The sequence below is a fragment of the Podarcis melisellensis genome, assembly GCF_964234715.1.
Source record: "Podarcis melisellensis genome assembly, chromosome: 5".
Taxonomy (NCBI): domain Eukaryota; kingdom Metazoa; phylum Chordata; class Lepidosauria; order Squamata; family Lacertidae; genus Podarcis; species Podarcis melisellensis.
In genome coordinates, this window is record NC_138537.1 from 27,448,261 (window position 1) to 27,466,274 (window position 18,014).

General features: G+C 41.7%; 1 long non-coding RNA gene across 1 annotated transcript; it reads left to right on the forward strand.

Annotated features, from left to right (window-relative positions):
- Positions 1-14,604: 14,604 nt before the first annotated feature.
- LOC309370479 lies at positions 14,605-17,844 on the forward strand. The gene is made up of 3 exons (XR_014168590.1): positions 14,605-14,751; positions 16,123-16,686; positions 17,185-17,844. It is a non-coding gene; the product is annotated as an uncharacterized lncRNA (long non-coding RNA).
- The last annotated feature ends 170 nt before the right edge of the window (positions 17,845-18,014 follow it).

Below are 18,014 nucleotides of genomic sequence, written 5' to 3' on the forward strand. Positions count from 1 at the left end.
ATAAGAATTTTGCCTACAAAATTCTTGCTGAAATTTCAGCAACATAGCCTTTGTTACATATTTTTAGGCAAAAACATCCCTCTTCTTCCAGTCCTTTGGCTCATGAAACTATCTATGGCCTTTTAAACAACTGGGGGGTATTGTTTTTTGTTTGTTATTATAGTTTATATTTTTTCTGTTTTTATTTTTATATTGTAAACTGCCCTTTCACAAGGGTTTTTCCACACCAATCAAAGAAAATGCACTCCAAACTCAATTTAGGACCTAGAATTGGGGATGAAGGAGAAATTTCATTCAGTTCACATGTGAAGGCAAATGTCCCTCCCTTAAATCACACTTTCCAAAACAATCTGAAAGCCACAACACAGCCATCCTTCAAAATTTGCAGTTCTCTCCATTTGCAGTGCAGCCAGGTGCAAATTCATATACCAAATTAAAGTGCCCACAAAATGCATATATCAAGGTAAAGTGTGCACAAAAATTAACATTTTGTGACAATAACATATGCATCAGGGTAAATATAAATATTTGAGAACGTGCTGTGCAAAAATGTATATATTATGTGAAATTGCATTCCAAAAAGTCTGTATTAGAGAAAATGCACACTAAATCCTGGTTAATTTTCATGTGAATCTTTTAAATAATAATAATAATGATAATGATAACGATATCACAAACTAGTGTAGGGGACTGAGCTTAAAATTTCAAAAATGAGAAACTGAGGAAAACAAAATATGGCAGATCCCGCTCCCCTCTTCTTCAGATGATACTTACTCAAGTCTCTTTGGAAAAGATTGATGAACTTCATGCAGCTATGGCCTTTCTAAATGGTGTGAACTAGCAGGACAATGGGGAGGAGTTAGAGGATCCCGGCGAGGGTTTTAGCTGGGACTGGGCAAGCTGGAGAAAGGGAATAAAATATGGGTGTAGGAAGTACTCACAGGATGGTGGGGAATGGCAAGGGGATGGAGGTCAGTGTACGGGAACCAGATTAGCAGGACCCATCACGAACATGGCAGGCTCTGAGACTTAGGGAGCAGTGGGAGGGGTGCTCCAGGAAACTGAGGCAGGCAAGAGCCCACAGCCCAGCTCCCTAGCTGGCCAGGTGGGGCTGGCTAGCTTTGGGAGGAAGTGTGTGATTCCTAGGCTGGAGTAGGCTTGGAACAGGTGAGGGTCATATGCCTCATCAAGCCCAGATGCTGCAATCAGCATGCAAAGTTCCAAAGGGTAGCAAAGCTGAGGTCCTGTGTCTTCTCAACTGCCCATGTTGAGGGACCTCTGCTTGGATCTTATGAGACCATGGTCCACTTTGGACTTGTGGACTGACCCTGGACTGGGGACTCATCATACTGATTTGCAGCCAGGTAGGCCAGGGGTTCAGGACGGGGGGGGGGGCTTAATTTATGGATGGTATTCATTGATGGTTTTAGTTAAGGAAGAACTTGCACTTTAGCAATAAAGAAGGGACATGAAGAGCTTGCAAAGAGCACAAATCCAACAGCTTTGCTTTTAGAAAAAAAACATTTGGATGTCTTATGCTATGGTTGCCATACTTCCGGATTATCCCTGACATAGCTGGTATTCAGCCGTTGGAAATAGTGTCCAGGCAGAAACTGGTGAATTTCCTTAAAAATAGTTCAGAAACTTCATTTTTTAAAAAAAAATATTCTGCAAAAAAATCTCAACAACTTTGCCTTATGCCTTTGCACATGTGCCTATGCAAGATTGTTGCCAGTAGGCCAAGTTCATGATCTCTAATAAACATCCTTCATAGACTAGTCAGTTTTAAAATATCCCATACTGAGATATCGGGGGATGCAGACGAGAGGAGAATAGTTTATCCTTCACTGAACCAGATTCACAGCTGCACTACCAATTTGACACCAGAGGGAACAGCATCTATTTTCAGTCTCTATGAAGATGTGGCAGTTCAGCAGCTGCGGTCACAGTAGGACTGAGTTGTGTTGTTTGAATTTAAAGGCCATGCTCAGTAGAACAAAAAATAAAATAAAATCAAGGCCTTTTGTTGAACCTACTTCTTCAGAAAAGTCTTCCCTGAGTTACTCTAAACTTGTTTTATCTGCTCTTCCACTTCTTGAAGGCCTAGGCACTTCTCTGTGCCATATCCACTATTCACACATCCTTCAGTGTTTCATAGATGAAGAAGGAGACACTAGGCTTGCACACCGAGAATCACGGAGAATCTCCCCCACCCCCATTACACAATGCTGAAGGCTCTTTTCTGCACATAGCATTCGTTTACTCTCAGCGACTGCCTGTCCCGCAGTGTCTTCTGCAGAAAGTGTTCACCTGATTGTACTTATTATAGAATCATTATAGAATCACTGCAATTCAAATATGTTCATCAATATTTGGTGGGAAGGGGGTGGAAGGGTGATATTCTACCGAGTGCTTGAGATCAGGGTGCCTGCTGAGTAGGTAGAACACGAGACTCTCAGGGTCATGGGTCCGAGTTGGACAAAAGATTTCTGCAGTCCTGCAGGTTGGACTAGATGACCCTTGTGGTCCCCTCCAGCTCTACATTTATAGGTTTTACCCAGAGGAGACCCATTGAAATTAATGACCCTAACTTAGTCATGTTCATTAATTTAAATGGGTCTACTCTGAGTAAACCTTAGTTGAACACTCTTCCTTGTGTCCATGAGCCAGCATGTTTATATGCAGGGCTGCTGTCAGCACCCAACAAGCTTAGGCTGCTCCTGGAGCCCCATTGATGTCCCCTTTTCCTTGCACCCCAAGTACTGTTGGGTAGTTTAGAGAACGGCCATTTGATTTTCCCACAATGCCCTGAGAAATAGGAATTGGCATCACTCCAGGGCATTGTGGGAAATCAAAATGGAGGTTCTGCTCCAATGTTCATTGGAGCAGTTTGCCTGCCTGCAGGTGAGCCACCACTGCTCATAAGAGAGACCACAGACATAGAAGGGGATGCTCCCAAGGGCACTATGATGAAGTCCCCCCAAAACCTGGAACTAGCCCTGTTACATGGGCAACAGCTAGAGACAAGATATATTAGCTTTCTCATGAAGATTTGAGTTCAGAGAGGGGACTAAGCTTGAAGAACTGTAGTGCATGTTTGTATACATTATTATTTTATTAAGTATTCAAAACATCTCACCAAGAGGTGAAATTAAAACAACTTAGAGTTAGTTTGCACATTACTAGGACTAATGGATAGAGATAGTTAGTGTATATGGGTTGTATCCAATGTTGCTCAAAGGTTGCATACACACCATATAATGAAATCCTGGAAACTGTAGTTTTCCCCTCTCAGAGCTGTGTTAACACCCTTAACAAAATACAGTTTCTAGGTCAGGCTTCCTCAAACTTGGCCCTCCAGATGTTTTTGGCCAACAACTCCCATGATCCCTAGCTAGCAGGACCAGTGGTCAGGGATGGTGGGAATTGTAATCTCAAAACATTTGGAGTTTGTGGAAGCCTGTTCTAGGAAATGTGTTTTAATTGTATGGTGTATACACAGACCTACTCAGAGCAGACCTGTTGAAAAACAATGAACATGACTGACCTAAGTCCATTAATTTCAGTGGTTCTACTCTTGCTAGTAATGGCTTAGTTGGATACAACTCTTTGTATTTACTATCAATTCCTGACCTCTCCTTGCAATCCCTATTTTGGCTAATGGAGATGGTAAGCTATCTGCAAGTCCAAACATCTCTAGTCTGTTCTTATATCGCTTTGCAAACTATGGAGGGTTTATTGGCATATTTAGATAGTAAATTATATATGTAAGCCAATGCAAGCTGTTGAACTTGTGATGTAGTGATACTTCCTTGAAAAAGACATTCAATGCTTCCAGATGCTAGGCCAGCACCAACAATAAATAACTCTTCAAAGAGCAAGAACAAAATGGGGAAAGATGTGATGCCCATCCAGAGCAATGCAATGGAAAATATGCCTTGAGAATCTGTGGTTACCACCCACTGAGATTTAGCAACCTTAGCAGTTCCGTCTAATAAAATGGAGAATCTTTTGTCTGTCATCTCGGGCACAAAGAGCTCTCCATCATTGGGGAAATCCATACTGGAAGAAAAGAACATTGAACAGTTATGAATGGCAACATCTGTTAGTAAAGCTTCTGTAAAGAAACATAGCAAAGTACCAGCTTGGCTTGCAAGCCCTCATATCTTCACAACTAAGGCAGGCTTCAGCTGCTGCCGGTCAGCAAAGAATCTGAATCCACATTCCAGGGAAATAATTTGCAGCCTGTTGACAGCATACAGGCAAAGTTTCAACCCCATGCAAATTAAAATAATTGAGCCATAAACCTTTGACAAAATGATTTAAAGGGTTTACTTGTGACTTCTAATTCCATATGCTTAACCTATTCAGGCTTTATTATTAATTTGATAGGGGTTTTTTTGTTTGTTTTTTTACACCCTGGTCTATGAACTAGTATACCAGCAAATAACCATTTAGTGTAGGGGTTTGGTTGCAAACCTATGGATCTATGTTGCCATTCATTTGGAAGGTAGTTGCTACTACCGTGCTAGAAATAGATGCCACTATCAAACTCCACACAGCAGTGCGACTTAAACCTGTTCGTGGAACTATTAAATAGTTATTGACATCGTGGGACAGGAGCAGAACTGGAAACAACTTGTCTACAAAAAATCCTGAAAGCATGCTACTTGAAATGGAACACACATGCACATCCTTATTGGTCAGGTCCGGCCCTACCATTAGGTGAGGCAAAGTGTGGTAGCTGCCTCAGGCCACAGTTTATCCTGACTGTTTTCCTCCAGAGCCTCTCCAAAGCAGAGTGAATCAGCCTGCGCAAGTAGCTCTTCGTGGCTAAATGCACACACACAATAAAGGAGGATATACCTAACATATTACACACCAAATTACACCTTACGGAAAATACTAAACTCTGGCTTCACCTCAGTTCTTTGGTTTTGGAGAACCTGTATCTTTGGCTCTATTGGAAGAGGAGGCATGAAGCAGGGCCAGCAAAGTGAGAAGATCTCCTTGGGTGGCAGGACATACATACACACCCAAAACATTGTACATGTTGGAGATCTCCACTCACGCCTTTTCCCTGGCAGGAATGGGGAGGCCACCATTTTGTGGATCACCTCAGGAACCAAATGTCTTAGGCCAGCCCTGGCAGGAGGCCTAGTGATGTAAGGATTTCATACTGTATTCTGTATCTGCTTATTTGAAATACAACGTTCCTTTAAAGCCAAGTCTGTGTATGTTCGGTGATACTATGCACCTTGATTTGGTGTGTGTTGGAGGGATTTGCTGCTCCACCTCAGGCAGCAAAATGTTTTGGGCGGTTGGATGTGCATGTGGGTGGGTTATTTGGACCCAGGACACAGTATGTGGAGAGGGGAAGTCCCGTGGCCTCTGCAGCATGGCTCTGAATGAAATTGCATATGCTCCCAAGGCTGCTGCCACCAGAAGGGAAACTTACGGGATCTTAAATACAACAGTTTCACCTTTATAGTTAATAGCAGTTTCAGGAAAATATTTGGATCAAAGCCATCATTCAGTATAACCCACCAATGTTGCTGCACCTGCTCAATCACCCTCAGCTGCTTTTTGTAATAGAAAAATACACTGAGCGTTCCATGACATAGAACTGGTAGGGACCTAAAGAGTCTCTAGTCCAACCCTCTGCAATGCAGGAATCATAGCTAATAATGTCTTCTCAAACTTTATCTAAACTGTGCACTGAATTGCAGCCATGAACCTTGATCCTATGCAGTGCTTTTTTTCTTAAAAAAAAACACAAATGTTTAGGGATACTCTCATTTTCCTACTCATATTGAAATACTGCCCCCTCAATGAGGCCAAACTTAGATTCACAAAATGTTTAGGGGTATGCGTACCCCTGCGTCCCCTCGTAAAAAGACACATTGATCCTATGTATATGTACTTTTGATCTTACTGTATTGGTGTGGCTAACTCCTAAGTAAGTGTACATAGGACAACGGCCTTAGTTTCATTTTCAAGTTAGCAAGTATAAGATTGCACTGTAATTCCCACTGAGTGCAATGGAACCAGGTAAGTGAGCATGGAATTGCAGCCCTAGTTCCTTGAAGCTGTCTAACAAGCCCAGCATTATTGGTTTTTTTATATATATAACATAACAAACATTTTCTCCTCCTCGCCCCACTGCATATCCTGTTTGTGCAGGATCTAAGATTCAGGCCTTCCTTCTATTGCTGTAGGCAACTTGATATCCAAAAATGCTTGATAATCTTGCCTTGGCAAAAGAGAGACATCAATTATAAATGTCAGCTAGCACCAAGCAATATAGTTCATTTAAGCAATAAACAAGTCATTGTTTCCCCCCGATTTGATACATGCCATAGATAGCCTCAGACGTCAGCAGGACAGACACTAATAGGTTTTGGCAGTCGTAGATATATGGCCATTTTCTTAGTTAACGCAGTTAGAGGGCATCCCAAGGGCAGGAGGAACTCTGCTAACAGAATAAAACTTGCAAATTATGGAGGAAAAAAATAGTACATTATTTTATTACGTCCTTTTGGTTAAGGTTCTTGGTGGTGAGGCGATCAGAATTAAGCATGTAAATCCTATTGATTTCAATACTTTATTTATTTTATTTATTTGTGGATGTATTTCTTGGTAAGTAACCTTACACAGTGAAAGAGGAGAGCGTAAAATATGGTCTGAAGCTCAACATCAAAAAAACTGAGATCATGGCCACTGGTCCCATCACCTTCTGGCAAATAGAAGGAGAAGATATGGAGGCAGTGGGAGATTTTACTTTCTTGGGCTCCATGATCACTGCAGATGGTGACAGCAGCCACTAAATTAAAAGACGCCTGCTTCTTGGGAGAAAAGCAATGACAAACCTAGACAGCATCTTAAAAAGCAAAGACACCACCTTGCCAACAAAGGTCCATATAGTTAAAGCTATGGTTTTCCCAGTAGTGATGTATGGAAGTGAGAGCTGGACCATAAAGAAAGCTGATCGCCGAAGAATTGATGCTTTTGAATTATGGTGCTTGAGAGTCCCATGGACTGCAAGAAGATCATACCTATCCATTCTTAAGGAAATCAGCCCTGAGTGCTCACTGGAAGGACAGGTCCTGAAGCTGAGGCTCCAATACTTTGGCCACCTCATGAGAAGAGAAGACTCCCTGGAAAAGCCCCTGATGTTGGGAAAGATGGAGGGCACAAGGAGAAGGGGATTACAGAGGACGAGATGGTTGGGCAGTGTTCTCGAAGCAACCAGCATGAGTTTGACCAAACTGCGGGAGGCAGTGGAAGACAGGAGTGCCTGGTGTGCTCTGGTCCATGGGGTCACGAAGAGTCGGACACGACTAAAAGACTAAACAACTAAACAACAACAACCCTTACACAGCAGTTAACAATACATATGTTGAAGACACTTGCTATATATTTTAGGCTCTGTTGCGTCCTCTTGACTGTAATATGCTTTAACTGCTTTTCATATTGCAGTTTCCAGTTGTTGCAACCCATCCCGGGACCGCTGAATGACGAGTGGGTAAGGAATATAATAAAATGACAACAAACATCCCGTATCTGCCTTGCTTCACCCAAAGACACCTCATTAATCCACAAAAAGGTCAATCCTAAATCCAAAGAGATGGCATAAACCAAGCCGGCATAAATTAAGCCATTGTGAAGTATGCCAGATCGAAACTCGGTTCAAGAGCAGGGATGCTACTGGCTGAGCAAACCTAAGCCTGGCAGAGGGAAAACAAGCCTTTAAATAAAGCTTGAGTGACACCATCCTTTGGCCAGCTAATTTGTTCCCAGGTCTTGTAACCATGCTGAACAGGCTTAGGATCCAGCCCAAATCTTCCTCCCTCTGTTCTGCACCCACCATGCCTCTGAAACATCCCTTTTCCCAGGACTTGCACTGGAGTAAGATTCACCAAGTCTGGCTCAGGCTGCTGGGTCCTGGCTGAGACACAGTGCAGGAGATACACCAGCATATCTCTGGCTGAGCCAGGATGAGGGAATTAAGCCAGCATAGCCCAGCTGAGGTGGGAACCTTCCAGCTCTATCAGTTCAGAACCACTGGTTCCTAACCTCACTCAGCACAGTGGCTCTTTCTTTAGGATTCTCTCCCTAACCATTAAGTCCCATTGCTTAAAAAAGGAATTATTTCAGCCAAGGAATGAAGTTCATTTCTCTTCTTGTACAAAAGTCTCACTGCATCTGGAAAAGTAACATCTATAGGGGAAACATATTTCAAATAAGTAACTGAATAAGTACTTTTCAAGTCTATTCTCGTCTTATCGGTGTGGAGAAACAATTGTCAATTTCTTGTCACTTCACATTAGCTACATTTTAGTAACATGTTATTTATTTACTTCCAACCTCTTTGCAACCGTAATCCTTTTCAAAGCACTTAATAATTTTATAACCACATAGGCAAGTGCTTTGGAGCATTTTCTGCAGATAGTTTAATTCCAAGACACAGTTAAATCACCTGGAAGAAGAAAGAGGGAAATACCAGATTTATCTAAAAAGCAGCCCGATGGCAGGTGTCCCCCTCCCCCCCCCCATATGTTTAGTATGAGAAGCTGGGTGGTGGGAAGAACAGAAAAAAGTTCAAGAGATAAAAACAATGACTCCTGATACTAAGACATATCAATTGATTTCCCATCAGAGGTGTCCTGGAACGCTCAAAGAGCCTGACACCTTTTTTTCCCCTTAATGAGTTCAGAAGTGGTCTATCTAGAGTGACTAAGACATAATAAAGACACACGAAATGAACTGAGATTCTGAGCACGTCTGGCTGTCTCTAGGAATCCTGACATGTTCCTTCCAGCCCAGTTAGGTTCAAAATTGGAGGATAAACAAGGTTTTAAGCAATGGTTCTTTACTACATGTGGGAGCCAGCTGTCATGTCAAATCAAAATCGGGATTTTAAATAGCAGAGGTACCTTTCATTTGGAACATGCTGGATTTATGGCATTCAGTAAAGAGCTTTTTATTTCGGTGGGCATTTTAAGGATGTTTTATGGTTAATTTGAATGGATTTTATTTTTGGTAACCTTACTGCACACCTGCTTAGGCTAAGGTTTTAAGTGGTGTACAAATTGTTGAAATCGGTAGACGTGCGATCTCTTTGCGTTAGCAAATGTCATCAATAGTATTAGTTTCACTACACTGTTTAAATTTGGGGTTCCATTAAGACATCAGCCAATCTAGACAGCTAGCCTGGCATCTGCATTCCATTCACTCAACCAGTGTTCCCCCAAAAAGGCACTTACACAATACTTGAGTGCTAACTGAATGGATCATGCATACTGAAAGTGGAGAGAATGAATGAGTTATATACTCTAATGAATACATGCTGAAGGATTTTCTTACAATGAAAGAGTTACACATTTCTTAAAACTAGAAAAAGATTGTTCAGAAAAGGGTGTGTGTGTAAGGAGAAATACATAAATATTCTTTTTAGTACTGCCTATCTGTTATAGCTCACCCGTCACACAGATTTGAACCGCTGACCTTCCAGTCGGCAAGCCCAAGAGGCTCAGTGGTTTAGACCACAGCACCACCCACATCCCAATAGCTTGTTCACTGTTTCCTTGAGTCTTTGATATATATATAAAGACATTGTGTTAATGTAGCTATCTCTCTGCTGTTCTCCCTTTGGTAGACTTTTGAAATGACTCTCAGATAACAAGACTATGTTGCCATGATGGTGATGACCTATAATGAACATACAGGGCCTGGGTACCTGAAGAGGAATCTTCTTCTGCCGGAGTTATCTGATCTTTACAATACATGTATTCTTAAATAAGAACATAAGAAGAGCTAGCTGGATCAGGCCAGTGGCCCATCTAGTCCAGCATCCTATTCTCACAGTGGCCAACCAGACGCCTGTGGGAAACCCACAAGCAGGATTTGTGGCTTCCAGCAACTAGTATTCAGAAGTATTACTACCTCCAACTGTAGAGGCAGAGCATAGGCATCATAGCTAGTAGCCATCAATAGCCCTCTCCTCCATGAATTTGACCCATCCTCTTTTAAAGCCATCTAGCTTGGTGGTCAGGGACACGGGTGGCACTGTGGGTTAAACCACAGAGCCTACGGCTTGCTGATCAGAAGGTCGGCGGTTCGAATCCCCGCAACGGGGTGAGCTCCCATTGCTCAGTCCCTGCTCCTGCCAACCTAGCAGTTCGAAAGCACGTCAAAGTTCAAGTAGATAAATAGGTACTGCTCCGGTGGGAAGGTAAACGGCATTTCCGTGAACTGCTCTGGTCCGCCAGAAGTGGCTTAGTCATGCTGGCCACATGACCCGGAAGCTGTACGCCGGCTCCCTCGGCCAATAAAGCGAGATGAGTGCCACAACCCCAGAGTTGGGCACGACTGGACCTAATGGTCAGGGGTCCCTTTACCTTTACCTAGCTTGGTGGTCATCACTGCCTCCTGTGGGAGTAAGCTCCATGTTCAGAGGCCAATCACATTCTGCTGCAAACCTCACTTCCTGAAGTTAGGCAGGGGGTGATTGGTGGCCATAATAATAATAATAATAATAATAATAATAATAATAATAATGATAATAATAATTTATTTGTACTCCGCCCATCTGGCTGGGTTTCCCCAGCCACTCTGGGCGGCTTCCAACAAAGATTAAAAATACATTAAAATGTCACACATTAAAAACTTCCCTGTACAAGGCTGCCTTCAGATGTCTTCTAAATGTCAGGTAGTTGTTTATCTCTTTTACATCTGATGGGATGGTGTTTCACAGGGTGAGCGCCACTACCGAGAAGGCCCTCTGCCTGGTTCCCTGTAGCTTTGCTTCTCGCAATGTGAAACATTAAACATGGAGTGGTTCCCTTGGCACTAAATCTGAGTTCTTTCCTATTAGATGTGGAGCTGGCCTTGGGCATAGTCTGGAAACTCCAACTAACGTAGAAGGCAACAGCTACACGGCTGATGGGAGCAGATAGAATATGACACCTTTGCTAAGACATCTGTGCTGGCAGATGTCTCCTGGAACAGGTTCAAGGCTCATGTGTTAATATACAAAGCTCTGAACAACATGGCTGTATGATACTTTAAAGATCACCTGAGTCCTTATATCCATGAGAAAAGAACTGTGGTTTGTTGTTTTCTCCTTTGTTACAGAGGTCCAATTGGCTTCAGCTAGAAGTCAACCATTGTGTGTTGCCAAGTCTGTGCTGTGGAATACAGTTCCACCAGAGATTTGGCAGTACTGACTTTCAGGCATCTCTTGAACTTTTTATGACAACAGGGCTATTTTGTATTGCTTTTATGTTGTTCAGTGCTTTGCCATACTTGTCTATATTGTTGTACGCTGCCATGTTTTATGAGTTGGCAGGTGATAAACACATGCACAAAGACACATACAATCAGCGAGTGAAGAATCCTTTTAGTTGGCCAGGCCTTATTACTGAGCAAATTACTGCAGTAGTTTTGATGGATGTTGGTCAGGGGTGTTAAATCAGGTCTGACAGATTTTTATTGTACATTGCTGGTTTGGCAGTAATGCACTCTATTCTGTTGTATCTTCTTGTTCCACGTCAGCCACACTAGGAGTTTTTAATTGAAAGGTGGGATATGAACAATATAAAGTTATTACTGTTAAGTAAATAAAATGTGAAATGCTACAATGCAAAATGGCAGGTATGAAAGCGAAGGCTTCTCTTCACAATGATGAACATGGAATAATCAGGAAGCCAAATCAATACCAAGTCATTATCTGTTGTATTTGGGCAAGGCAGCACAATTGGGCAATATTTGCCTTTTGCTTTGACAGTGTTTTGCATCCTGAGAAATGCTTTGAGTTTTATGAATGTCCTCAGGACACGAGGATGAGTAAGCCCATTTTTCAGAGTTGCACTGAAATAGCAATTCTTTCTAGGGTTACATAACCGTGTAATATTCTTCAAGGCAATTCAATATCTTTAACGTTTTTCAAATATTTGCTGTGGCTTAACGGCATGATTTCTCCCTCCCTCTCCCTGGCGTTTGTGTATGAATGCTTCCAAGCTGTCAGATAATAGTGCTCAATATTACAAACTTCAGTACAGAATGCATATAAAAATATTTTAAACATAAGTGATTGAAAACTTTTTACACCTTCCAGCTTTATTCCATTTGGTTTATTAATCCAGTAAAACTTTTGTCACATCCCTCCACCCTAATTAATTTTCCCTAATTAATTTTAATGTAAGTGTGCATAACTACACTTACTTGCATTTGTCCTTGGTTTCTGAGGCCTCTTCCTTGCTTCCTTTTAACTTCCTTCCAGAATCTCAATTCAGATTGTATGTTCCTTGTGGCAAGTGCCTATCTGTGTTGTGGGGTTCTTTTTAACTTGTCACTCTGTATATTGCAATGCATATTAATTAACACACATGTTTGCCATCTTCCTCTATCCCTGTGGGGAAGTGGGTGAAAGAGGCAGTTTTTTAAAAAATAGCCATCTTCCTCATTACATCCAGTTATAGCAAATAAACTAGTCTAAGGCTGTTTTTAAATGGAACATTTGTGCCTTAATAGCTCCCACTAGGAAAGTTTTCCTTCAAAGTTTTGGGCCACCTCAACAGAAAAGGCTCAGTTTGGTCCCTGGAGTTATCTTAATTCTTGGTTCCAAGCACCGCAGATCTGCATAGGTAGGGTGTTTTCCATGGTGATCAGTGTCAGATATGCTGAATTATGACTAGATGTACCTGTTAGACATTTAGGACTTCTCCCATAAATCAACTAGCTTAGGCTACATCTGTTGTTGTTGTTTTGTACAAGGTTGCCTTCAGATGTCTACGTAAGGCCATATAAAATTTTCTCTGTCATAAATAAAAATACCTTCATGTTTGATGAAAGATAATGTCCTTGTTGAACCGAAAACATGATGGTAGGATTTTTGTTGCTGTTGTTTTGTTCTGAGCTTTTTCAACTATTGATGAGCTGCAAAACTAATGGCATTAACATAGTTTAAAGCATCACTTGTGTTTTCCAGTTGTCTGGGACTGAAACTGGGATATTGTGCTCTTGTACCAATGAAAACTATGAAGGGAAGCTGTCAGATGCACCTCCATGGGGACTCAGGTTCTGTAAATGAAAGGCTGCCACAAAGAGTGGTGTCTCCCAGGCTACCCAAACTTTTGAAGGTGGTGGAAACACCCCCCAGTTGAAATTAAACAGAAGTTTCTCACCACAAACATCTAATAACAATTATTCTGACTTCATGTTTAAAAGTGAAAATAGATTACAGGTCTAAGAATTTTTTTTTTTAATTTTGATCAGTCTTCAGTAGATAAGATGGATCATTTAAACGAGCAATAATTTTTAAGGGAAGAAATTTGAACACTCATTCAATTAACTTTTATAGCTCAAACTTTACAGTACCAGTAGAGAACCGATGGCCCTCCATATGTTGCAAAACTACAACTCCCATCAGCCCCAGAAAGCATGGCCAATGGCTGCAGTTGTAGTTTACCGACATCTCAGGAGGGGCATTAGTTCCCCACTCCTGCTTGAAAGCATTATTGGTTAGTGTGGCGTTTGCCTCCTAGGTGGGTGGGTCATAAGGAAAGGGTTAAATGAGTGTGATGTGATTGGCCAGTGGGAACCTGAGGGGAGGAGTTAGAGTGAGAGGTAGAGTTGTGTGGAAGTCAGCTGAGAGTTGGGAGTTGGAGAAGGAAGAGGGAGGAATAGTCTGTGGGTTGGGCGAGTTGCGTTGTGAGAGAAATTGTTAGGTGGAGTCAGATAGATAGTTAGTTGGGATAATCAGTTGGGGCAGTAAAGAAACTAAGATTAAGAAACTGCCAAGAAAAATTAACTGAAACCATAAGCTTGTTCATGCTTATAAAAATAAACTTGATTATTTGTTAATGTTAACAACCAGATTGTATTTCAGTATATATTTTGAAAATGACAACAATAAACATTTTTCAACCTGGTCCTTTCACATCTGAAGGCTGTAACAGTGAAACTGGATGGAGGGGAAATGTAACCTGAATAGGCTTTATAAAACAACCCAGATTCTGTGGTACTGATGTTTAGAAGAGAAAGCTACAGGGGAGAAACACTAGCTATTAATTATATATATATAAAATAATTGGGACAATACCATATCCGTATAACCCTAGAGGGGTTGTCTTAGAAAAATAAAATAAAACTAGGTCAGTTCAATATAGCCTAAATAGAAAGCAGCATATGGAAGTGCAGGGAGCATCAAGGCCTCTGGAATAATGAGTGCATCCTTATGGAAGACCAAATGGAGTTAAAGAAAAATATCTTCTCCCCCTAGCAACAAAAGAAATTAAAGTAAAAGTGGCATGCCTGCATAACTAATATTGGCAATGAGCTGTCATCTGAGATGCATGAGTAATTTAAAAAAAAAAATGCCTAGCCCTGGGTGCAGACACATGCATGTTTCCCATCCCAAAAAACTCTAGCATCCCTTAATTGCTTATTACATATTTAACACTGTTTCGCACTTTACAATGCAGCCAGATATTTCTCATGAGTGTTTGTCCCCCAAACAACCCAGAGGTATGTGCCAGGTATGTGTCCCCCAAACAACCCAGAGGTATGTGTCCCCCAAACAACCCAGAGGTATGTGCCAGGAAACTGCTCATTGATTGGTTCTCCATGAAATGTATTGACGGCCCATTGAGAGACACATGCATTTCCCTTCACACGTGAGTGGTTCTACCACACCAAATACCAATGGAATTTCTCCTGAAAGCTGGTCTCCTGCTTCCATTCACAGAGGTAACTAATTACATTTCCTAGCTAAATGGTATATATGCAGTAAGGAGAGCCAATGTGTTTCTCAGATTGTTAGATAACTTAAGGAGTTATGTTCAACAGTTAATGGTTAACGTATCAATTTGTGCAATATTTCATAGTATTGCACGTTTAGCGGAAGGCTGCAAAACAAATTTGTGCCCCATGCTGTCCTCTGAGCTTTGAAAAGAATGAGATAGGTAGGCCACAGAAAATTTTATAATAGGCCAAAAGGCACAAATGCCTTTTGGTAACCAGGGTAAGTATCCAGGAACATCCATCTACGTTTGGAATTGACTCACACCACCAAAAAAAAGTCACCCCCCCTCCCAAAGGGATCAAAGGCACAAAAGTCCACTTCTGCCATCCTCTTCTGTCCGTGTCTCTGGATCCATCTCATTACATATCCAAAACTGTCATCCATGTCCTGCAAATCAAGATTTGAGCTTGGTGTGCAGTCCTGGTGTGTTGGGAAAACAGCAAAACATAGGTTTTTTTTTATTTTTAACGTATTTTTTATTACAGATTTCTTGGTTTACAAAAGTATGTGCAATGTCTATTTTTCCAAGTTACATTTTCTACAGATCAGTTTCATTTGTTGAGACATTAGTGGTACATTAGGAAGAAAAGGGGGAAAGAGGTGGAGGGGGCCTTGGTGATTGGCGTGTAGTCGGTTGTTGATGTTTATATTTTACTTAATGTATGTGTGGGGTTTTAAACCAGGAAGTACCGTAGCATACCGTGTATAAGACGATGGGTTGCTGCCGCGAGCAAGAGATTGCCATCTTGGATTGGGCGGGTGATTGGTAGGTGCAGCAAGGACTGCTGTCGATTGGCTGCTGCTGTGGCAATTGGGTGGGTGATTGGCGGTTGATGGTGGCAAGCGGGCAGACGAATGTAGGCTCCGTAATGCATGCAATTGGCAGAGTCAGTCAGGTGGTTGAGCGATTTTTGGCAATCCCCCCCCCCAAAAAAATAGGGGGTCATCTTATTCACGGGGTATAAAGTACGGTAATTGGATAGAGCATAGTGGAAGCGGCATACCAAACTATGAATCATTTGGCGGTTTGTGAGAACCAATCACTCTGCTACCATGCTTCCAAGTTCCTCTCTTTCACCACCCCAAGCTTTTAAATGCAAACACCCTCCTTGCAATAGATTTTCAGAGGTTTTCTCCTAAATTTAGACACCACTCTTCCCCCACAGTAAATGCATATCCTAGGCATGAAAAAGATGTCAAATCCCCCCCCCCCTTTTATGACATTAATAAAAAAGACAAGCTTCGTGTATGTAGAAGATGAGCATTATCAAAGGAGATTCTTTTCATTCTTTACAAAACCATAATTGTCGTCCAAGCTAAGACGACTGTTTGAAAGCCTATCATTGCTAATAAACTTCGCTGAAATCAGAAGTTGGAGAGAAGAGGCAAATCCAAGACAAACGCTTGCAGGTAAAGAGCCAGTATAAAAACAAATTGATTTGCCCTCCACCTGGTTATAAGTTTCGCCTTGCAATTTGCTTAGCTATTAACAATAAAGACACTACTCAATTGCCCACTCATATTCAGGTGGTGGTCATGTTTGTCACGGCTAACAATTGGCCGGTTTCTTTAACGCTAAAAGAACTAAGTCAGCATGAGTCGACGACCTACAATGACTCATGCAACCTCTCACCTAATTGTACCTGTATATATAGAGTGGTCAATGTTGGTGTGGTGGTGGGTTGGTTGGAGAAAGCTGGTAGTGTAGATGTGTGTACAGTTGGTCGTTCGTTTTGCAGATAAAGACCTTTAATAATAAAAGCAGAACATACTCTGCAAGGACGCTCTTCTCTTGGACTCTTTTAGGCTGACAAGGGTTCGAGGACCAGGCTGAGGAGACAAAGGAAGTCAGGACTTTTTCCTTTTCCAACACTGACAGTGTTTGTATTTGAAGCTTCTTCAGTACTTTATGCTTTCAGTATTTTACACATTAAAACTGTATCTAAAGATGCATGTAGACAGCACTCTTGTTGAACTTCCGTTTAGCTGCACACATATTAACCTTTGCCAACCTCTCAGAACGTTGTGGTTGGCATATTTTTGTAAAAAGTTGAGTCTGAGCTGTACTTCCACATACTCATATTTGTAATGCAGCGTGCCAAAAATAGACCTTTGAAACAGGAATGAAGTAGCTTCTGCTAAAATACCGCACACCACACCACTCTCCCCAGCAATGTGAGATTCCAAGGGTTGCAAGATGTGCTTTGCCTAGGGTCTGTTTTCTTTTGGACACAGCAGAGACTGTGGTGTCTTCATGATATATGGTTTATTTACACATATCTACAACCTGAGTCTAGATGGAGAGGTTCTGCACCATCACTTTGCATGAGGTTTCTGTTCTTCTTGTGCCTAAAAGCCATGTATCTCTGTCTCCCCAGCTTCCTCCTGTCGGCTCACATCACACTGTTCCTAAGCTTTCATTGTCTCTGCGTTTTCAAACTAAAGTGGCGTGTAGCAAGACTTTAGCTGGCACTACTCGGAGGTCCACACAGACTGAGCGGAAGGCTGAAGAGAATCCCAGGTCAGTGATCTCATACCATCCATCTGCTCCTGAAGAGTGGTGATGTGGTGGAGCATAAGCAAGTCTAATCAGGCATCTAATGAACCCTTTTATTTGGGTAAACTCAGATGGTAACTGACCCAACGTAATGTGGTGAACTTCATGGGTAATCAGGGACATGAGACCAAGTCTTCCGAAAGACCAGCCAGCGCAACATCCTTTGCCAACTCCATTCGTTGACTACCCATGTCCTTGCTGCTCTTTAGAGAACAATGCAGCTGGCCTGGGTATGGGGGTTGTCATAATCGGATCCGGCACTTCAAAATTTACCACTGCCGAGGAGACCTCTATTAGCTTCAGAGGGTTTGGCCATTTCATACCTTTTTATTTTCATCATTTTAAATTGTATACCGCTTGGATACACCTTGGAAGAAAGGCAGGATGTAAACACAATTTAAAAAATTATATATTTGAATAAAGAGATGTAGCAAGAATGGAAAAAATCAGTAGCACCTGTATGAGAATGTGCAAGCAACACAGGAAATCTGGGTCCTAACCCCCCCAAAATGTGTATTTTAGGTATTTTTGCATCATATTCCTCTAACGAATACAAATTTTGTCTCTCAAACACATTAAAATCCCATATATAGAATAAAAGAGCACGTAGCTGTCTATAAACGTCATTATGGATTTTTCAAAAAACACTTC